Raw genomic sequence first — 24,537 nt, 5'->3', positions numbered from 1 at the left:
TGTTGGCGTTTCGTAAATAATTGGGATACAACAAAACAACTGATATTTTCTGAAACTAGAGAAGAAACACAACAATTTTTCTAGTGTAAGTTTTTCTCTGCAATGTTAAGAAATTATCGAAAACTTGAATTGAACATTGAATATAATTGCGGGAAGTTAGTAAAATTGCGCATAAATGAGTGATTTTGTGCTATTTTCTGTAGGTTGTATCTTAATTACAGCATACGATAAAAAAAAAATGAATGCCATAACCTAAAAGCTGGGAATTTTCCCTACATTTTCTCTATTGGACATTGAAAGGTACGAGTATCCGTTACAGAAATATTTGCTTTTGAATATTGGAATTTTTTCGAGTAAAGCGAACAAAATGTACTATGACGTCATCTAACGTTTTACAGGTACACAATGAGATCGTTCATAAGCTCGGTGTAAAATAAATCGAATTTTTTAATATATGGAACAGATTTATTTTTTTAAAGGAATTATTAATAAAGAAGAGTTTATATACGAGACGTTTTGAGCCATAAACATGTAATAAAGGGAATTTTCCTTAGCTTTAGAATATTTTATATATAGTAATAGTTCTTGACCCAATGCCCCCATTTCGCGCACCCACGGTTTTCAGAAATCCCTGTTGAATTTTGTGTCATTCCTACTTGTAGTAGGAATAATTAATCAAGTAATTAGGTATTGTAGTTACCATTTTCTTACTCTAAGGATTTGTCATTAAATGTAAAAAAAAAAAATATACAAGCTTATAAATCTTTTTTCGAGTCCTTAGTCTAGTATTTTAAATGTACTTTGAAAGGAAAACCTGTCACAACGACGAAACATATTAGGTATTAAAATTGACGAAAGATTTATTTTTCCTAATGCACAAACTGCATTTAACTGACGCGATGATTTTCTTACCCTTATCTTTATCAAATATAAAATTGATGTATAGGAACATGAAAATAAAATGATGAATATACACTGTGATATTTAATTTTTAGAAATCAGGAAACTTAATTTCGTTTGATTTCTGTTACCATGGTTGTTATATACACAGGGAGAGACATAGCACGGAATGGTCATTCTACAAAAACAAGGGTGGACAATTATGTTTTTTTTTTCATGTCACTTACATGTGTACAAATTTGCCGTTTTAATATCTTAACTATAAATTTTAGGATCGCTTTCAGCTTTAAGATATAACATAAACGCATGTTGTTGTTTTTTTCAATATTTACCGATATATATGTAGTTAAAGTTTAGATATGAACATCATGTAGGCCTAATTCCACTGCAAATCTTAATGTCGCTTCATTTATTTACAAATTTCAAGACGGGATTCTCAGCCGTAAAAGCGTTTCTAACAGATTGCGATGGATTTTAAGGGGATGAAGTATGTATGGTCACGTGACTCAGTTGATTTACGTCATAATCTCTTATAAAATATGTACAAAACGAGATTGAAACCACAGTACTTGTATAATGTTTTTGACTGTTTGTTTGCGTTCACCATCTAGTATGAAAATATCTGAAAACATTCAAAATTTCTTGCAAATATTATCAAATTACGGAATAGATTAATCCACACTGCCGTTTCCCTACTCTGCGCGTCCAGTGCGTCTTTGACGTCATAGTGGATCTCATAGTTCAGTAAGATCATACACGGTAAAAACGGGTAGTATAAAATCATAAAAACGGGCCATTATATGTACATGTTAGGGTATTTTGTAAATTTCAGAACGCAAAAAATATTTTTACATGGTTGTTGCCGGAAAAGTTCTGTGGGTTTGTCTTATTTCGCTTATTTCAGGAATGTGTGACGTCATAGTTGGGTTTTCCCGTACTCGAGAAATGTAAACATGACACGTTTTTCTCATGATCATGTCCCGTTTAACTATGCCCAGTGCAATATTGAGCTCAGCTTCACCAATCAATATTTTTATAGTTAATCAATACCATGACGAACTTGCACTTCAATGTAAATTTTCAAATATTGAATGATAGGATTTTTTGCAAATTAATTTTTTTATGGTTTAAGTTGTCCTAAAAAAGTCGTAAATTTCTGTCTCCAGATGTGGTGTTACAAAAGAATCTTGCTTTTTCGAATTTTTAACTCTATTCATACTCTAAAATATTCTAAAAGACACATTTCCGCTGGTATATTTTTTATATATGGTGAAAAATTTCAATTATCGACCGAGTAATGGACCCAGAAACACGGAGAATAAAAACTCCGCTCAGACACTGTGGGGTATAGTATTTGTCACTCAATATCTCAGAAATAAGTCTAGAAACCTATTGATATGTCTGCTTTATAGTATGTAGGACAAACTAAATAAGATATATGCAAAATATGACAAAAATTAAATGACAAGTATTTTTTCAGCTAAAGGTCGTTCATCCCCTTAAATACGTTTTTTTAATCTTGAATAAAATGACATCAAACCACTTCTCGAAAAAAAAAAATACATCGATCTTCTTTCATAAGTATTCATAGCATTATCGCCAAAAATCAATAAACTTCAGGAATGAGTTTGCTCTAAATTTCAAGGATAGATTATTTGCAGATTTCAAAAAGAACTGAAATTGACCAAAAAATCTTATATCATTAATTCTAGTTGCGAGTCAGCTATCTATTTTTAAGACAATGCCTTTTTAGATATAACAAATTAAATTGGAGAAAAACATTTACTTCCGAAATGGTAATTCAGGAAGGATTTTCCATGACAGATATAACCTTTTTTTTAATTCTTTGGGGAGCGAAATTCTTCAAACTTTTGTTTTATATCCTAGAACAAGCTTTGATTATAACTATTGCAGAGAATTTTACCTTTTATCATAAAAGTTGGAGAATTAACTTCCGTAACCTTAACTTCGTTACGATATTTTTACCGAAATTTTAACTTAAAGATTTCAATCCCTAATGGTACCAAATTCTCTACCTTTAAATGTCCGTCAAGTACACAATACTCTGATATTATATTAAAGCATTTTATAGTGGTAAATGATTGCCCACGAGAAATTTTCAAAAAGTTAATTAATTAAGCAGTAGTTAATTAACAAAGATTGCATTGAAATCTATGGGGAAAAGCGTTTTTTTTTCAAAATAAAAATTCAAATAATTTGAATATCAATAAATCCTGTGGTGGAAAGATGCATTGAAATATTATAAATAGAATGATAATTGAAAACAATTTTTTTACCAGCGAATTTTTTTTTATTGATTTTTTATTAATTAAAAAAGGGGAGATAACTCTAACTAAAATTCAAGGTCATGAATTAGGACACACCCCACTAAAGACACTTATAGTAATAAATTGGAAGTATGTCTAAATAAACTGAGTATTCAATTCCTACATATCTGTTATGTATTCAATTTCATTGAATTTCTTCCTATTAGGGATTGAAGACCTTAATTTTGGATATTTGAGACTTCATAAATCATACATTTGTATCTAAACAAGACATCAGAAACAAACGAATTGGTCATATTTAGCTTCATTTAAAAAATAATGAGACTTGATAAAGGATAAAGAATTAATTCCGTAACATTACCTAAAAACAATGGAATATTAATATTATTTTTAAAAAGTAATCGATGCAAGAGTTGTGGACAATTTTTTTTCAAGTTCAATGATATGTCTTGAAGAGAATTATAATTATGTTTTTGCTTTTTGAAACAGTTATTTCTTTCATGATTTATATTTTGAATTCGTCCATTTATCGTAGAATGACTGGGAATTACATGTAAGGTCGGGAAGCGAAGTGGGACAAACAATGGAAGTATATATGCATTGGCGTCGGAAGCAAATTGAAAGTGGAAGGGGGCAAAGTAAAGGAGAAAAAAATATTCAAGGTACCAAAAACTTGAAAAGCGAAAAAAAATTGTCCTTCGTCCTTCACGAAAATCCTCTTACATTGGGGGCGGGGGTGGGTTAATATCAAACTTCTCTCAGTACAATTTCTTTCTAAACCTACGCTCCAATGTTCATTGTCTATATTATGGCTATCTTTGCAAAAAAGGGCCCTAACCCTCACACCCGGTTCCGACGCCTATGATATGTAAATTTGTGTAGCGATTCAGATTCCGTTTTTTCTACTGCGATTTTGAATAAAGAAATGGAAGAAAAATTATGTTTTGTCAGACACAGACAGAGATGCTGTCACTGAATTGCAAGAAACTCGTTTTTCTGTGTAAACCATAATGAGAAGGACCCCCTCCAATAACCATTCTCTTTACATCGCAGGTTCAAATTGTATCGCAATATTTTTTTTACAGAACTGTAAAACGTTCTCGGAAATTGATATCTACATGAATGATGTATTATGAATATATTTATACAAGTACCAAGTCCAAGAAAAGACATTTGCATGCAAATGCAAGTCTAATATACAGTCGCACCTGCTGTTACGACCACCCTATATCAGCGGCCACTCCCCGTGAGCGGCCAGTTTCAATCCCGCCCGATCATTTTTTCACTATATTTTAACTCAATTAAGCGGCCACCTGTCTAACGCGGCCAGACTGTTTTTAGGTCCGTGCGCTCTACATGCCTGTTTTCAGCGGCCATTTTGTCTGTTTTGTCACATGACTTCCGTCTGACACGTGATCTCGTATCCTCATACGAAGCCAAACATGAACAGCTGATAATGAGTTAATGACCAATAATTCCAGGTTTAATTTGAATTCTGTCAGAAGTTAATGACCAAAGTAGTATAAGGGGTCCCGATAGGACCGCATTCTGATTGGCTGAGAGAATCACGTGATCAAAAAGGCTGGATTCTGATTGGCTGAACCCCTAACCCTAACCCTAGCCCTAGCCCTAACCCTAGCCCTAACCCTAACCCTAACCCCATAGCCCTGACTGACCCTAACCCTAACCCTAACCCTAATCCCCTTAACCCTAGCCCCCCTTACCCTAACCCCCTACCCCTAACTAACCCTAACCCTTATCCCTATCCCTAACCCCTAACCCTAACCCTGGGCTAGGTGGGTCAGTATATAACCCCTAAATATGGTGTTTACACTATGTTTACATTTTACTATATACGCTGCTACTACGATTCACAACGTTGCTACTACGATTTTTTGGCAACGATTCAAGAATGTCATTATGACGTCACGCATTCATTCACAGTCTAGACTAGACCCTATAACCGGTTTGAACTGGATTTCCTCAAAACACTAACAAAAGACAAAACAAAGAACACAGATTTTATTCAATTTTTTACATCTCTTCTTCTGATGATGATGATCTATCCTCAATCACTCAGTTTAACACCCCCATGTCCTTACTGTTCCATCATTTCTTTAATCTGGGTAAAGGGGATGCGACAAAATAGATACTGTGTATAATTTTCTTCTTTCTTGGTCCTCATTAAATCTTCAATGCACTCTTCTAAATTCATGTACCAGATACCTTTATCCAGAGTTCCAAGATCATTTTGGATCTCCCAATTGTATTGCTGATAATGATGCTTTGTTTTCACCCTCACTCTAGATCCTGTTAGGCGGCATGGGATTTTCACTCTTTTTTCCAGCCACACTATTTTTTCTGGAAAGATTTTTACAAGAAATCCCTGGTTAGCCAATGATTCTTTCCTGAAATCCTTCATGAATTGTCCTGGATGATTTTCAAAGTAATCCATGGCCACTCCCAGTTTAGTTTTCATCCAAGATCCACTCTTGTCAGTATAATCCTCAATAAACCAGCGATACCTTGTTTCCATACCTCTGACTTGATCACTGAAACTTTTTTTTTACCTGTGTTCACTTCCAAGTACTCATACAGAATGATCCTTCATGTCCAGCTCTGGTTTATATAGCATGGATTTTATTTTAGGGGCCGTGTGCAAAAGAAATATACGTTTTACCTACGTTTTCTTATATACCTGTTTGCATCCTCTATAAAGTGCCGTGTGCAAAAACATAAGGGTCGTGTGCAAAAGAAATATACCTTTTACCTGTGTTTTCTTATATACCTGTTTGCACCCTCTGTAAAGTGCCGTGTGCAAAAAACTTACCTATACATTGTGACGTCATTCACTGTATTTATTTAATACAATGTGATTATGACGTCACACTTTTTCATTTACAGTCTAGACAGCCTATAGTCTAGCCAGCCTAACCGGTTTGAACTGAATTTTTTACTGAAAGACAATAACAAATAACACACAATACAAAAAACATGTGTGTGTTATGTCTGTCAAGTTATAACACCAGGTCACTTTTTTTAAAAACTTAGAATTTCTTTTTAAATTTTTTAAACTTTTTTTAAAAAATTATAATTTTTTTTTTAACTTTTTTAAAATAACTTAAATTTTTGTTTTCGTATTAATTTTTTTTTTGGTAAACTCCCCTTATAGTTTTTAAGAAATAAAATAAAAAAAATCATGTAATACTACATCAGTGTTATGTTATTGTATGACTTCATCTTTTATACAGTCGGGTTCGGGGTTTCGGGCGGCCATGGCGAATTTCGGCAAGATTTTACCCCAGTGAAAAAGGCTTGTAATTTACCCTGTAGGTCTTTTAAAGTTGTTTCACATTGTTTATGATTGTGATTATGTTATCGCTCACCTATATGTTTAATGTCAGCTATGCTAAATAACCCATTTCTGTGTAATTTGAGAGAATGTTTTAACATGTGGTTAAAGTATGGCGTGCTATTCATGTTATCATATAAAAAGTCGATCCTAAATAAATCTGTCTTTAAAAAAAATACATTTTACGAATGACATTTAATATGATTGATTAGAGTATAGGTATCCATATATAAGAGATATTATTTTGCATTACATTTAAACATGTTTTTCTGTCCTGTTTGTCTGTCAATTGTTGCTTTACTTCCTTTGTAAAATGAGGTTAATTGTGTATCACTGAATTGTATGAATTTTTTTTCAGGATCAGCTGAGATGTTATTTCACTGAATTATCTAATGGATAGACTTATTGGGCATATATTTGGATAATTCTGGTAAGTTTGTCTTTGTTTTGTTTACATTTCCTATGAAGGTCATCTTTGCATTTAATCATAATTATGTAAAGTTCTGTTTTGAATGTCAATGTACTGTATTTATCCTCATTTCATGTGATTTACAGTTGTACATGTATAACCTGCATGTAACTCAGAGTGCATTTAATATTTCTATGATGGATCATTCCATGATATTGAATTTAAATCAGAAAAATGTTCACTAGAATTTGGTAAAATACATGCCATCTTTTACATTTTTTTCCCTTTTGTCTGTAAATTATTGCTTTACTTACATTATAAAATGAGGTTAAATGTGTATCACTGAATTGTATGATATTTTCAGGATCAGCTGAGATGTTATTTCACTGGATTATTTAATTGGGCATATAATTGAAAAATTCTGGTAAGTTTGTCTTGTTTTTTAGATTGTTTAAATTTCCTATGAAGGTCATCTTTGCATTTAAGCATGATTATATGGTTAATTTAATTACTGTGTAATACTTATGTGATCTGTTGTCTCTAACTTACATTCATATAAGCACACCCTTATTTAATATTATTCATTAAACTTCATGGATAGGTTCATTAAACAAACTTCATATATTTTGATTTTCAGGTCAAAGATCAGTACAATTTTTTTGCTATACCATTGTTGTCCATGAATATCTTAACACCTCTATTGACTTTTCAGGTTAAAGGTCAATGTATTCCTGCTACAGTAAAACTTCATTATAAGGATCTCATAGTGATATTCTTTATTTGTAAGGAATTAGGTAATTATAAAATCTCCTACTCTTTCTACAATATGTCACTGAATGTGCTACTTTATTTTAGAGAGTTTAATTAACCCATTTATGAAGTTTGATGAATATTAACTAAACAATTGTCCAATTAAACAAGATTTCCACATCTCTTTGACCTTTTGACTAAAAACTTAATAAGGTCATTTATTTACCTTTGTTTGACTTTGATGAGTATCTTATATGTTGGATATATTAGCAAGACACAATCTAATCTGAGTAAAGAGGAAACCTGGAAAAGCTTTTATCGCCTTTGTATGAACAAATTAATTGATGTCATGCAGATATCTTAACCAAAATATCAGAACAATCTGATGACTCTTAAATAAAAAGTTCTCATTATACTAGTCAGAAACCATTAGTCTATCTGTCAAACAAAAAATTTGAATGTCAACTCAACAAAGTAAGTAGGGTTCCTTTTCTTCAAAAAGTAAAATTTTGATGGATTGGGTAAGTGTTTGTTACTTTATGCCTATAAAGAAAAATATATGCCCTCCATTTTGACTGTATGGATTAAGAACTGTTTATATAATTGAATCAAACTTATTTCTTTCATGTCATTCTTAATGTCATAGTACCCATCATTCATAATATGTACAAGTCTCAATCCTAATAGATAAATCCACGTTTTGTTTTTATTTCACGTCACTTGGCGGCCATATTTGAGGGAAACTCAGAATTCTCTGTCCATGTTAATTTATGGTGTATACCTTCATCATTTGACATACCTCATTGGCTTTTTGTATTTTGATTGCCTAAATCAGAGCTTTTCATACATAGAAAGAGGACAAAAAATGAATACAGTGAATTTATTGCAATAATACCTACATGTTTGATACATGAAGAGAATTTTTTTTTTCATTCCTTTTTGACCTTTGGATTGACCCTGAATAGAGACACCATTTATTTTTTTTGGCAAGTGTAAACTATATACTGCATGACTAAACATGGTTTGTATATTGAAATATGAAATGGTTTCTTTAATGCTTAAATCATTATACTCCTACGGTCCTAGTGAGAATTATGCTCAATCAACTTTGTGAAATATTCCCAACTTCCAATGCTTCTTATTTACATTAAAAAAAAAACCGACTCAAATAAAATTGTTTTTTGTCTCATTTATTTTACAAGGAATTACATGGTAACAGTGAATCTAATCATTTTTTTAAACTGGTTAAAGTAATTTTTACAATTGTCTTAAAATGCTCAAATGCAAGTTTATTTCATAAACAAATACTTTAAGTGTATAGACTAAATGTACTTATAGATTCAATATATAGATTAACCCCTTATAAATAGTAAAAATCATTTCTTAAACCTGATTTTCTTGCCTATTCTCTCATGCATTACCTAATTTGAGTTGAGTATTCTCAAATTATTTATTACATGAACAAACAAATTTAAGACAAAACCACAATGTATGCTGAATGCCCCTAAATGAAATGGTTACATATGTAAGATGTATATAACACATCATTTACAACTTTTAAGTCTACAAAATTTTAAGTTAACCATATTATACAATAAGACTATTTTTTCAAAGTTATGAGAAATTCTCCACAAAAAATGTATTTATGCAAAAGATAAATGTTAGGGTACAATTTCAAAATACATTTTATATGAATCACATAAAGAACATATCAAATCATTTCTTTGTGGTTGTTTTCCAATGAAACATCTGTTAAGAAACATTCTGTTTTGTCTTTTTTTTTTTTTCGATACATAAAAAGCGTCCAAAAATCATTTGGAATTGTTGTGTTAAACCCTGATAGTCAGAATTTTAAGAGTTTCTGATGTGTGCCCTACATAGAAATGTTTACATTGAAACAAAGATGAAACTCATAATTGAATTAATCAGCAAATATAAAGTCATCAGGTTTACACATGCTTTTCTAACACATCATGTACATTTTTTTTCTACTAGTATGTCTTTGTTCACAAAAAATTGAAATCAACAGTACTTAGCATTCCATATTAAGAAATATGAACCCTAGCAATTAAAAATCTAAAAGTATATTTGTGCATCAATGCAATATGTTTAACAAAACAATCTCTTTCACTGTAATGAAAATTGTCTTCTTCATATAACATGCAGATGAAGAACTTCTTTGGATGATGTAATTTTCACATGTAGAAAAGAAACTAATTCAACTAAAACTAAAAGACAGTCATTAAAATTTTAAGGACATTAAAGGATGATATCAAGACCGAAGTCCAGGAATTGATAAAATGCTACAATTATCATCCAAAGATGTATATGTTTGGATTTATTTTTTAATTCACAAGCAAATAATATGCTGCCGTTTAATCTTTCAAACTTAAATTCTATACTTTTGAATTAAAAATTTCAAAATCTAACGGAGTCTTCCAAATACCTATCTACATGTATTTATGACTGAAGGTATGTAAATCACCAGAGTTGCTGTAATGCACCATTTGAATAAAAGTCATATCCACATTCTTGACTTTTTTCCCTAAACCTTATTTCAAAACATAAATTATTCCAACCAGTCTTTATCTACGCAGTGATAATAAAATTTTTACAGAATTCTAAGGTATTACATAGTAATAGTCATATAAACACCCTTGAACATTGTACATTTGATTAACATTTCAATCCTTTCCTAAGAATTTGCACCTAATTTTTATAAAGTCTATAAGTTATCACACAATGTTTAAGTTATTGCATTACAGGACTCAAATCAGTAATCTCAGTTAGTAACTAACTTTTACCCAGGAGTAAATGATCCAAAAAATCTATAGAAATATCTTATTGATTCTTCATCTGTGTATTTATGATGTGAAGTTTGTAAGTTACAAATTATTGTCAAAGAAGTCATCTCAATAATCTTATGCTTTGACCTTGACAAAGTGTGCTAAACAACAAAGTGTGCTAAACAACAAAGTGTATTCCTACAACCATTCTATATGTAATTAGTATGATGAATATGGTATGATAAAGATATTCAAGATATTATTAAACCACAGATTATGGGACACTTGCATCTTTATTGGGGGTCTTATTCAGACCAATTTTAAATTCAAAATTAAACATGATACATACACAAACAAAATATATTTACATTTCCAGGAAAGTAATAATAACATTAAATCTAGCATCTGAATATCTGTGTAATTTCTAGGGGGGGTTATAGAAATAAGATGCAAAATAAAAGGTTTAAATGTATACTTCTCATATACAACAACTGTCTTCAATAGGAATTGGTAAAAATAAAAGTCACATTTAGATAATTTGAAGTCCGTGAGAATTAATTTTCAAAGAGTTCATGCTATCAGAAAATCATGTTTTCAATACAATTGTACTTGATTTGACTAGATCTCAGTCTGATAAATAGCTACATCTTATCCATAGACAGTGTCTGACAGTAAAAAGATACAATCCTGGGTCCTTTCTTTGTCATCCTGTAAACCACAGTCTATGATAATACTGGTTAAATTGGTTGGAAATCATATTTATCTATGATCTCCATTCATCTCCTGTTTGATTTTCTTGTTTCAGTGTTCCAAGAGAGGATATTCTGTTAGTCTTTGCTTAATCTGATAGTCTTTCACCATTCTGAGAGTAGATATAGATCATTTCCATAAGCCCTCACTAGAGAATCCTGGAAAATAGAAAAAAATAATGTCTTAGTTGAAAAAAAAAATGTTATATAATATAAGCTTGATGGAATTCTAAATATAGACAAAAAGGGTATAAATACAAGGTGTAACATCAGAATTTGAATTTCCATATTAACCATGGGTAACACCTCCAGTAAAGAAAAGAGTAAAGGAATGAGTAAAATTCAGTTTGGAGAGAGAGTTCTTTTAGAGAAAGATGTAGACAGAGGTATACCAAATAAAATAAAAAAGATGGCACTATTGAGATCATTTCTCAACAAGAATATAGCCAATTAAGTCCAGAGAAGGGTGATCCTAATGTTGTCAGAGATTACATAGAAAGACCCTTGATTGCAGAAGAAGCCAATGAGGAATATAACCATTTATTACCAAAAGAGGGTAAGAATTACTTGGATTACCCTGAAAGACCTTTGACTAGAGAAGAAGTCAAGTTTATAGATAATAAGAGAAAACAGTTGTCAGAAAAAATGTTGTTAAAGACACATGAATTTTAGCCCACAAAACCATTGGAGAAGATACAAGGATTAATGGAAAAAGTCCAAACTGAACTCTTGGAGGACATTAAGGCTTATTATGAGAGTAACTTTTCCAGTTTTTGTTTATTACAAAATTATGTATTCTAATAAAAAAAAAATAATAAGTTTTCACTTTCATTTGTTGTGCCTTAGACCATTTAAATTGACCTTATGGTTAAGATTGTGATACACACTCTGATAATCATCTATGATGTCTCTATCATGTTTACCTCAAAAGATTGAATTAGGGTATTTGTGTTCAAAGAGCTGAAAAAACTATACAGACAGATCTAAGATTTTGGAAGCATACATATTAATGGGTTTAAATGAGATATAACACTAGATTATTAAAAAGAAAGAATAAAAACTCATAGAAATGATATTGAAAGTAGATTTTATGAATAAAGTGTCATGCTCCAAGGTATATTTTTTATAAACAGGAGAAGGTTTACAACAGTCCCATGCACTCATAAGAAGATCTTGGGTAGTAGAAACACCAGGGAATTTTAATTCCACACAATCAGATTATCTTACATCAGTTATAAGGTTACAGTCTTTATACATAGTTAAGAGGGTCATTAAGATTTCTTTTCTGGTCATCCTGATGTGCTACATTATAGTATTCTTTCCCTGTGATATAATGTTGATATTAAATGGGAAATTCAGAATTCATCAGCAATTGGAGTCAAAACTTGCTATCTTTACCAACTATGATATTAAGGAAGCTGGGGGGGGGGGGGGGGGGTTTACAAATTAGCCATATTTAACTTATTCTATAGATATGCTATCTTCAGCTGTTAACTATCATTTGGCAAAGAAAACTTTCATACATTTTAGTTTCAAAATTTGATCATTTTTGTATATATTTATATGTTGAAATGGAGCTCTTCTTCTTCTAAAGGTTATCAATAGAGTTTAAACATGACCATGACCACCAAGCCCTTTTTATTTAAAACAAAAAATCATATATCATTTACTTATCAATTCAAAAATATAAACATGCATATGTAAAATAAATAAATAAATAAAAATTACAATTGTATTTCATTGAAACTTTACCTTCAAGTTTGTTTGTTTCTTTGTTGGTTGACTAACTGTGTATTTCCAAAGGAAGAGCAGACAGTCTGAACTTCATAGAGAATGGATTATAGATGGTTAGGAACAATACATATCTTCCAGGTTGAGGACTGTATAGAAAATAAAACCATTTTGTTAATATGACAGAGTACTGTGTGAAACAATGCATGTTTAAAAATTGAACAAACATGTACAATGCCAAAAAAAGTTCATGAAAATGTTTGTTTTTAATCTCAAAACAAATTGTTTTTAACATTAACTCCAGATGAGAAAAGTTCATCATGTTATCTTTAGATAGTAAAAAAAAAGCACAATTACTGTATTGATATCACAAATAAAATGATTATCAAATTAATTATTTAGACACTAAAAGATTTTTTATTAACAGCAGATTCAATTTTGTTAAATATCTGTCAGTGCTGCATACAGAAAAATACATCTTTTTTAGCATCATCACAGTAAAACATGTAGTCCTTCATTTTTTGAAAAGCTCATTACTAAGAAACAAAATTGAAAATGAAAATATATGTATGCCATATATCCCACATATTTAGAATCAAAACAAAAAGTAAATAACTTAGGATTAATCTTTTGTAAATTCCTCCATTTCTCTAATTAGATTCCTAATTAATATCTCTTTGATCACCATTTAGTAAGTCTGAATTCCATGGCCATGGGTAACATACATAATGAATTATGAAATTAAATCATATAATTTATACAAAAGAACTTATTAATATTCTGAAGATCCCTTAATCATGTGTTAATATATTTTAGGTTAAATAAGGGTGTGCTTATATGAATGTAAGTTAGAGACAACAGATCACATAAGTATTACACAGTAATTAAATTAACCATATAATCATGCTTAAATGCAAAGATGACCTTCATAGGAAATGTAAACAATCTAAAAAACAAGACAAACTTACCAGAGATATCCAAATATATGCCCAATAAGTCAACAATTAAATAATCCATTGAAATAACATCTCAGCTGATCCTGAAAAAATCATACAATTCAGTGATACACAATTAACCTCGTTTTACAATGTAAGTAAAGCAATAATTTACAGACAAAAGGGACAGAAATGTAAAAGATGGCATGTATTTTACCAAAATTTAGAGAACATTTTTCTGATTTAAATTCAATATCATGGAATGATCCATCATAGAAATATTAAATGCACTCTGAGTTACATGCAGGTTATACATGTACAACTGTAAATCACATGAAATGAGGATAAATACAGTACATTGACATTCAAAACAGAACTTTACATAATTATGATTAAATGCAAAGATGACCTTCATAGGAAATGTAAACAAAACAAAGACAAACTTACCAGAATTATCCAAATATATGCCCAATAAGTCTATCCATTAGATAATTCAGTGAAATAACATCTCAGCTGATCCTGAAAAAAAATTCATACAATTCAGTGATACACAATTAACCTCATTTTACAAAGGAAGTAAAGCAACAATTGACAGACAAACAGGACAGAAAAACATGTTTAAATGTAATGCAAAATAATATCTCTTATATATGGATACCTATACTCTAATCAATCATATTAAATGTCATTCGTAAAATGTATTTTTTTAAGACAGATTTATTTAGGATCGACTTTTTAAATGATAACATGAATAGCACGCCATACTTTAACCACATGTCAAAACATTCTCTCAAATTACACAGAACTGGGTTATTTAGCATAGCTGACATTAAACATATAGGTGAGCGATAACATAATCACAATCATAAACAATGTGAAACAACTTTAAAAGACCTACAGGGTAAATTACAAGCCTTTTTCACTGGGGTAAAATCTTGCCGAAATTCGCTATGGCCGCCCGAAACCCCGAACCCGACTGTATAAAAGATGAAGTCATACAATAACATAACACTGATGTAGTATTACATGATTTTTTTTATTTTATTTCTTAAAAACTATAAGGGGAGTTTACCAAAAAAAATTAATACGAAAACAAAAATTTAAGTTATTTTAAAAAAGTTTTTAAAAAAATTATAATTTTTTAAAAAAAGTTTAAAAAATTTAAAAAGAAATTCTAAGTTTTTTTTTAAAAAAGTGACCTGGTGTTATAACTTGACAGACATAACACACACATGTTTTTTTTGTATTGTGTGTTATTTGTTATTGTCTTTCAGTAAAAAAAAAATCAGTTCAAACCGGTTAGGCTGGCTAGACTAGGCTGTCTAGACTGTAAATGAAAAAGTGTGACGTCATAATCACATTGTATTTATACAGTGAATGACGTCACAATGTATAGGTAAGTTTTTTGCACACGGCACTTTACAGAGGGTGCAAACAGGTAAATATAAGGAAAACACTGGTAAAAGGTATATTTCTTTTGCACACGACCCTTATGTTTTTGCACACGGCACTTTATAGAGGATGCAAACAGGTATATAAGAAAACGTAGGTAAAACGTATATTTCTTTTGCACACGGCCCCTAAAATAAAATCCATGCTATATAAACCAGAGCTGGACATGATGGATCATTCTGTGTGAGTACTTGGAAGTGAACACAGGTAAAAAAAAAAAAAGTTTCAGTGATCAAGTCAGAGGTATGGAAACAAGGTATCGCTGGTTTATTGAGGATTATACTGACAAGAGTGGATCTTGGATGAAAACTAAACTGGGAGTGGCCATGGATTACTTTGAAAATCATCCAGGACAATTCATGAAGGATTTCAGGAAAGAATCATTGGCTAACCAGGGATTTCTTGTAAAAATCTTTCCAGAAAAAATAGTGTGGCTGGAAAAAAGAGTGAAAATCCCATGCCGCCTAACAGGATCTAGAGTGAGGGTGAAAACAAAGCATCATTATCAGCAATACAATTGGGAGATCCAAAATGATCTTGGAACTCTGGCTAAAGGTCTCTGGTACATGAATTTAGAAGAGTGCATTGAAGATTTAATGAGGACCAAGAAAGAAGAAAATTATACACAGTATCTATTTTGTCGCATCCCCTTTACCCAGATTAAAGAAATGATGGAACAGTAAGGACATCGGGGTGTTAAACTGAGTGATTGAGGATAGATCATCATCATCAGAAGAAGAGATGTAAAAAATTGAATAAAATCTGTGTTCTTTGTTTTGTCTTTTGTTAGTGTTTTGAGGAAATCCAGTTCAAACCGGTTATAGGGTCTAGTCTAGACTGTGAATGAATGCGTGACGTCATAATGACATTCTTGAATCGTTGCCAAAAAATCGTAGTAGCAACGTTGTGAATCGTAGTAGCAGCGTATATAGTAAAATGTAAACATAGTGTAAACACCATATTTAGGGGTTATATACTGACCCACCTAGCCCAGGGTTAGGGTTAGGGGTTAGGGATAGGGATAAGGGTTAGGGTTAGTTAGGGGTAGGGGGTTAGGGTAAGGGGGGCTAGGGTTAAGGGGATTAGGGTTAGGGTTAGGGTTAGGGTCAGTCAGGGCTATGGGGTTAGGGTTAGGGTTAGGGCTAGGGCTAGGGTTAGGGTTAGGGGTTCAGCCAATCAGAATCCAGCCTTTTTGATCACGTGATTCTCTCAGCCAATCAGAATGCGGTCCTATCGGGACCCCTTATACTACTGACCAATAATTGCAGGTTTAATTTGAATTCTGTCAGGATTTAATGATTCAATTAATATGATTAAATGATTTAATGTTAATAATGTTTTTGGTGTTCTTAATATATACGAAGGTAAGGTTTTTGAATATGTTCATGATATAAACTCAATACATTAATTACAATTTCGCCTAATATTATCAAGTCAAGCAGCCAGTCTTGTGAATAACCTTTTATGTTATAAAAATAATGCATATCTAGAAAAACTAAAAAGCTTAATGACCTATGACCTTGCTCGAATTCACGAGAAGCAATCTATACATATGCGTAAGACCAACAATCATTATGATGGATATACAAAAAAAGACAAAGAAAAACGTTTTTTATATACATCTTTGATCATGTTTTAAATTATTATACATGTATCTGAATACATCTAACAATTATTTTATATGAATTTCTACTCGCCGACACTATTGTCGGTGAATTGTCCATTCGGCGAATTTCACTTTTGTCGGTGACCTGTCTGTCGGTGAGTTGTCTGGCACCGGTAAATTCTATGGCTGTAAAATTAAAATTACCAACACACAAAAAAACAAAACAAAAAAAACTATAACAGATTTCTTTTAGAAATTCATGTAAAATGAAATATTAGAAAAGGGATTTCATGTGACTTAAAACTTCTTGTTTTAAAACTTTTTTTAAATGTGTTGAAATTGTGGAGTTAAATACATTAGAATAAATATGTGGATTTGGATACGTGCGAGAATAAATATACAACTGTGGTCGCAATTTTTTATTCATTGGTTTGAAACCTGGAATAAGTGGCCACCTGTCTTATGTGGCCAATTTGTCATTCTCCCACAAGTGGCCTCTTAAAACAGGTTTGACTGTATGTCACCTATGAACTATTAATTTATAAACGCGTTCTTTCTGAATATCTATAAGTACATCGATAATCAACACTCAAGCCACAGTCCAGAGTCCGCCTGTACTGCCCTGTAGCCTCCAGATTGAAAGTGGATTTTGGCCGTGATTAGAAATACACCAGGTTTGCACTAGAAAATGCGAAGTATTTGTCATCTAAACATTTTGTTCCCAGTGCATTTATTTTACCTTAGGTCCCTGAAAAAAGAGTTCGGTGAATTTGTTTTGCATAAGCCTGCACTGATATTACCACCTAAAATATATATACATGTAGATCTATCGATCTATAACAATTAAACGAAATCCAAATTTAAATGAAAAAACTCAAACTTTCATCTATATTGCGCCATGCAGGCTCATCAGTAGATTGAGCAATTAAACAGATACATATACCTGCAAAGATAACATGATTAAGATTGTGACTCAAACTGGACTGAACGTGATGCACTCAGTTTTTCTTTGGAAGGTTGACACACGAGAATAGTCTTTTAGGATTTCTTTAGTAAGGACATTTTCAAAGGCTGCTCCATTTGCCACCTCCATTTTTATTTACATTCCATGCCTACGTTTCGTTTCCTTTTTTACTCATAGGTAACACCCCCCCCCCCTCCATGCACACACACACACATATTTTAATAACAATGCTTCCCGTCTCTTAGTAAATAGAGATAAAGGATTACTCTGGGTAATGGATATAAAGGGGATCAAACAGTTACTTGCCCCCTGGTTGGAATATTTATTGTAGATGCTACATGTCACAGCTAGTTGGTGTTCATTTTGCATTTGCATCGATAATTGATTTGGGAAGGGGATCATAGGTGATGATAAATCATGAAATGGAAGACATGTGCAGTACTTGGTAAAACTTTCATAAGGAAAAGTGGAATGGTCTAAATTCAAATTTAAATTCATGCATGCATAATAGTGAGACCAGTAAAAAGATTCAAAGTCATGTGAACTCGTATTAATACTGTAAGTCTTTTTATTTTAATCCCGATGCAAAAATTTTTGAATTTTTCTTTATGCATATGCTACCGATTGCAATTACATACTCCCAGGTACATGTAACTATATTGATCAATCAGATTAAAATCAGCTGTAAGTTTTAATTTGGCTACATTTAATACTAGCCCAGGTACTACGTTCTTCGTCATAGATGTAGACAAACAGCTGGGGGTATGTTTACTGATAAAAAAAAAATTTAACATTAGTGAAGTAATGTGAAAATTGAGAGAAAAAATGAAGGATCATTTATCCATATCCATGAGAAATGAAAATATGAAAACTATTTTTAAATCTGATGATGTTTAACTTAATAATAAAGTGGATATATATATGATACCCCCCCCCCTTCATTTATATACAAAGAGTTGTAATTAAGAGCAAACATATAACAATGTGACACTGGTATTAATATCATAATTCATTCATAAGTTAATTCATGTTTGTAATTAAAAAAAGTAATGGCAAAAATGTCTTTTTTATTGAATATATGTTTATGTAAAATGTAGGCTGGAAACGATAGTTAGTGTGCATAGTTCTTTGTCATACTCTGCCCATGGCCGTCATCTAAAACTTCTTATATGCAGATCGCTGTAACCAGGCTTGTAATTTTATTCATTGATAACACTACTGAAAGTAAATAGATATACCGGTATAATACCCATGATTTGTTAGGAAGCCTCCTTCTCAAAATTGCTATTTTTGTAACCATGGCAACACTGTTCCTTGAAATAAAAATACTAAAATTAAAAAAAAATGTGCATCTTTGTATGCTGCACATGTGTACCAAATTTTATTGAAAACAGTTAAGAAAACTGTAGGAGGGAGAGCGATTCAAAAATTGCTTGTAATATACGACAATCAAATAGCTGTAAAGCCGGAGTCTAATGGATGACGTACGGGCATCGTGTAATTGTATAAACTCTTTCTAGTAAATAGAATTGACCAGTAAAACTAAAAACTAATTGAATGCATGCTTTGTTTTAATAGTAACACCAAATCCTCTGGTTTGGAAACATCATTTGTAAAATTGTTTGTATTTCAGGGACGAATAAAGGGAGAAAAGCACATGTTTTGGCAATTATGGGTCTCAATCGTTGCCATGGCAACCGTGACGTCAAATTACTCTGCATAATCAAATACTTTAGGATCTTACCTTTCAGAAAATATATAGGTTGCTCTGTGTAAAAGTGACTAGAAAATGTCTAAAATTCTATTTGAACTTTTTAAGGCAATTATGCAGAAAAATAGCAAAATCTCTGGCCGTTAAAGGGTTAATAATATGAAATTAAAGACGTACAACACACTGGGGGAGATAACTCTTGCGATTTCAATTGAACGTTTGACGTGACGTCAAGTTTAACGTCAAAAATAAAGCGTCAAAACGACGAGTAAAACGATCCCGATGTATATCAATCATGAAAGAAAATTCGGATATGGGGCTTGGCTGTGATTGTGCGTACCATACTCAATCAATAAGTATTTTTTTAATTAACCCGATTAAACTCCGTAAAAAGCAAGACATAAAATACCATCCCTTAATGTTTATTTCATTTCATTTCATATGTACAATAAATTGTATTTTTGATCAAAGCGCAGAATTTGTTTTTATTCTGAAAATTTTATTTTACATTGCCGAAATTCTCATTATGTACAGTTGGCTATATAACATTCCGATTAATGGTCTTCATTACAATTTGTGCATACACGATATAAATATTGTTTTTCTTCTTTAATTAAATAAAACAACAATAAATAAACAATAAAATTTTTACAATGTAAAATCGATGTTGTTCTCAGACCCTTACTGATCAAAGAGGAACAACTCTGAAAATGTAGGAGATGTTTATTTTCCTCCCTTTATTCACGGTTCTCCACAGAATCAGATACATTTACAGCAAGACCTGATAAATCCGAGAATTGAATACTATAGACCTCATATACACAATGTAAGTATAGAATTGAAAAGAATTGTTCACTTGTACTGAAATTATCTGCATTTATGAATATCCTATTGCAGCAAATCGTAACTTTGACTTTCTGTCAACAATGTTGGTTCGCATTTCCTCGAATCAAAACAAAACGTAGCCTATAAGATTTTTAAAAATATCAATGTGGGATTTGATATAAATTGAAATAGATGAAGAGTTTAATGTTTGAAGTTAATGTGGACGAATACGGAATTTTCATTTTAACTTTAGAAGCGACGACATCGAAAGAAATGCGTACAATATCATGAGGGGTGTATGTACATCTAATGCAAATGTCGATGTATCCCCACGGCCACATACTGTCTCGTTTGAAATTATGACATGAAAGAAACTACAATTATTCCATTTATATCACAGGAGAGTTGAACATACACCATTTTTATAATGAATAAAATTAAAGAAATAAAATTAAAAATCAACATATTCTAGTTCAACAAAACTTGATATTCGTATCCAGGTTTCATGTGACATGGAATGCATAACGCATACGTATATGGATTAAACACTAAAATCTTTCAGTATTTTTTTCCTGATACATATTAAAAGAGTAGTCAATATTTATTCTGCATTCATGAATTTAAAAACTAATGCATACCTCCGGGATTCTTGACGAAATACCAGTATATTTGCACTGTAAACGACGTTTCGTCAAACGCTAATGGTCTGCGACGCAAAAAAGGAAGGGTTGGGGGGTGGTAGGGGTATTCAAAAATTGCCTAAAAATCTACATTTAAATACGCTTTACATATGAGAACTTTTAAATTTGTAAGTTAATATATTTTTGAAGCAAAAGCAATATTCCAATTTAATTTTTTTAATGTGTATTTGTAGATTCATATAACAAAGTGATCGACCCCCGTCTGAAAGACGCGCGGGAACGTGATTTATGGAGAAAGGGGGAAGGGGTAATTTTCCGCTATTAAATCAAAACTGGTCGTACAAAAATTATACAAAAAATTATGAAGATTATTTTTACTACCAGCTACCTAAAGAAAGTTTTTTACCAAAATTAAACGACAGGTTTTTTCACAAAAAAATTTTGAATTTGAAAAATACGCAATTTCCAAGGCTAAGAAAATTCATAGTTTTTCAGTTTAAGGTCTTTAAAAATTGTTTTGATGATATGTATATCAAAAAGATGACTATGTTTTTGTGTTAAATGGTTAAAGGAATAGGCCAATGAAATTTGACATTTATATCTAACCTAGTTTTATTGAAAATCAAGGTTTAAGTAGTTCATTGATTAAAAAATTTCTCTCCTTGTAAACAACTAAAGGGGGGTAACTTTCGGAAGTTCCTGTCCAAAAACCACTCGAACGATTTTGTCCAAAATATGCATACATGCAGTAGATATAGTCATGTACTAAATATACAAAAATAACGAAAATTAAACGACAGGAATTTTTTGGGGTAGGTGTGTTGTACATCCTTAAGGGGCAATATCCCCCTGCTCCAAATTTCAAGACTTTTTTCTAAAAATCCAGACATTGATTTTCAGCAACAACTATAGCATTAAATTCAAATGGAAAATAGTTTGAAGTATGAAGCATTGCTTACTTTTTCAGAAATGAATAATATGTCAAATCATGATGTGAAGAAAATTTGATATGGTAAATAGAAAGATTAATTATTTTTTATCTCACAATTAAATTAGAAACATGAGGTATATATAAAAATAATATTTACTATCATAACTATCTAATTCCCATTAGAAAACATACTGAAGCGCTGCTTTTTAAATCAGAATAACAAATTGTTTTCTGTGCATGTAAAATAACACGCATTTATAAACAAGAGTTATCGTTCCATTATCGCCCTTGAAAATATTTTTAATGAAACAAAATATTAATTAAATGTTTATAAACAATACTGCATCTGAAATTTTTGTACAATTGACAGAATTATACTTTAAGAGATAAAGACTTCTCAATTTACTCTGTTTAAAGGAACTGAATATAAATGTTTTAAGTAAACTATTATAAATAATTAATAAATATACTAGCAATAGAAACTAAAAATCAACATTTGTACAATGGATGAGGTTTGATTGAGTTGACTATAGAATGGTCTTTATGAATGACATTTGTAAATTCTGACATAAAAATTCACTGAATTTCATGACAAAATGTCTGAAGAAAGTTATCTCTCTTGTCAGAAGAGTTATCTCTCTTATCAGAGGGTCATTCCACCTTAACAGCCAAAAAGACCCAATGATATGCTAGGTATTTGCTAACAGTGTTTTCCATCGTTTTAAATTTTACTGTGTTGCAGAGTTTACGCTAAGCACTAAAATTTCGCGGTATTTTCCCGAACAAATTCGCAACTGAATCACTATTCATTATAATTACAAACGAATACATAAACACACCCTTTCTCAAAATCGCTAAATCGTTGCACATATGGTATGGTCGTACATATTGATAAAAGTAAAAACACATGTTCATTGGAAATTCTGGTCGATACAGTCGGACTACCTTACACTTTTGAAAGTAAATTTGCCCTGATGTTTATTTGTCAGTTTTCTTGATCGAATTACCGAATTACAAAAAAAAAATAAACTTCAGAAAACATGTAGTAAAATACTTTTGAGTTCCTTGAACATGTTGAAAATTTTAAGCAATTTATTTACATCAATTAAATGACTTCGGTACGATGTTATGTCTGACTTGCAGCACAGTGAAACAGATCATGGGGAACTCTGTGCTAACAAATCATAATAACAAGCATGGAATTGAGGATATGCTGATTTTCTAATAACGAGGCTGTTTAAATCCCTTTAGTATCAATTTATCTGTTAGGAGCCTGCCTCTGTTTAAGAATTGATCATACTCAGAGCATCCTATTAGGTATTTGATAAACCGCACAAAAAAGTCCGATGACTTCGACGCGGCACATGCTTCCAGAAACCCGTGACTGCTCCTGTATAAACTACATGATAAGGTGTTATAAAATCCATTCGAGAAAGTTTTGTTAATTTCCCAGTAATGCTATGAAACCCCTTGCAAGAAACCCCTGCCGAGTTCTAAACAAGAGGACGCGAAACTGGGAAAATTACTTTTATAGTGATTTGTGATATACCATAAATGAAGTCACTGGATCTGTTTTTCACCTATATACAGGTCTGAATCTTAGAGAATCCCCTGATGTAACTGAACGTGCAAAAATCGGACAGTTTATCTCACATTTGACGAAATTCTGTCGGAATTTAGGAAATTTGGTAAAATGTTTGCGTCCTTTTAAGCCTTATCCAGTTAAAGTTTATTAATATTTTTATGCCCAGTAACTTACACAGCCGAAGTAGAAAAAAATCTTTTTTGAAGGTGAATTTTCCTGTGATAAGACAGTACCATTCTACTGTTCACGTCCTGAAGCTCCCAAATATTTACAATGTACAAAATAAAATCAAAAGTCACTATCATTAAACAAAGTGGAATGATTTATTTGCTTTGACTGTTTAAATCTACAATCAAAAAGCAGCATTCCAATAAGATTTACATTTTAATTGGAAATATCATTTCAGGTAAGGCTGAATGGTTGTAAACAGTTGCATTTTTTTTTAAAAGATATTTATTACTTGTACATCCAGTAGTCAGACAGTTTATTACAGCCATACCTCATATAGATAAACACATTTTTCAGCACTCTGGTTTCTTGGGACTCCAAAGTGTATGCTCATTTTAAGATTAAAGTTTAAGGCTAAAATTTGATAAAAAAAATTATAATTAAAAGATTTGAAATAATTTTAATTGAGAACATTTTAACAGATAGTACCATTTCCTCATTTTCAATATTGCCTGAAAAGGCTACACTAGAAATATGTTTCCAACACTTCCTGGTACAAATCACAGCAGAACCTTCAAATTTCTGTATTTATATTTCCTAGTTTTGCGTTTTGAGTCCAGAAAGATAAGTGAAATATCTAGCAACTTTCAATAAAATTAATATAAGCATGATTACTAGTATTTAATTTTCGTAGATTTAACACTATTTTGGAAAGGTAATTATTTGTTCTGCATCATGTCTAAAGGATGAAAAG

The 24,537-nt window shown here is 31.4% G+C and overlaps 1 long non-coding RNA gene across 2 annotated transcripts; it reads right to left on the bottom strand.

Annotated features, from left to right (window-relative positions):
• Nucleotides 1-10,110: 10,110 nt before the first annotated feature.
• Nucleotides 10,111-14,859, bottom strand: LOC134230321 (uncharacterized). 2 transcript variants are annotated; one of them, XR_009984327.1, is made up of 4 exons: nucleotides 14,799-14,859; nucleotides 14,348-14,419; nucleotides 12,987-13,114; nucleotides 10,111-11,393 (listed from the first exon to the last, which is right to left on the bottom strand). It is a non-coding gene; the product is annotated as an uncharacterized LOC134230321 (long non-coding RNA). The 2 variants fall into 2 exon arrangements; XR_009984328.1 differs by lacking the exons at nucleotides 14,348-14,419; nucleotides 14,799-14,859 and adding an exon at nucleotides 13,934-13,963.
• Nucleotides 14,860-24,537: the final 9,678 nt, after the last annotated feature.

The sequence above is a fragment of the Saccostrea cucullata genome, unplaced genomic scaffold (genome assembly GCF_032062105.1).
Source record: "Saccostrea cucullata isolate Sc308-1 unplaced genomic scaffold, CSIRO_AGI_Scuc_v1 ctg4845, whole genome shotgun sequence".
NCBI classification, from domain to species: Eukaryota; Metazoa; Mollusca; class Bivalvia; order Ostreida; family Ostreidae; genus Saccostrea; species Saccostrea cuccullata.
Note: the sequence above shows the minus strand (reverse complement) of the source record. Positions and strands in the feature narration are given on the sequence as shown.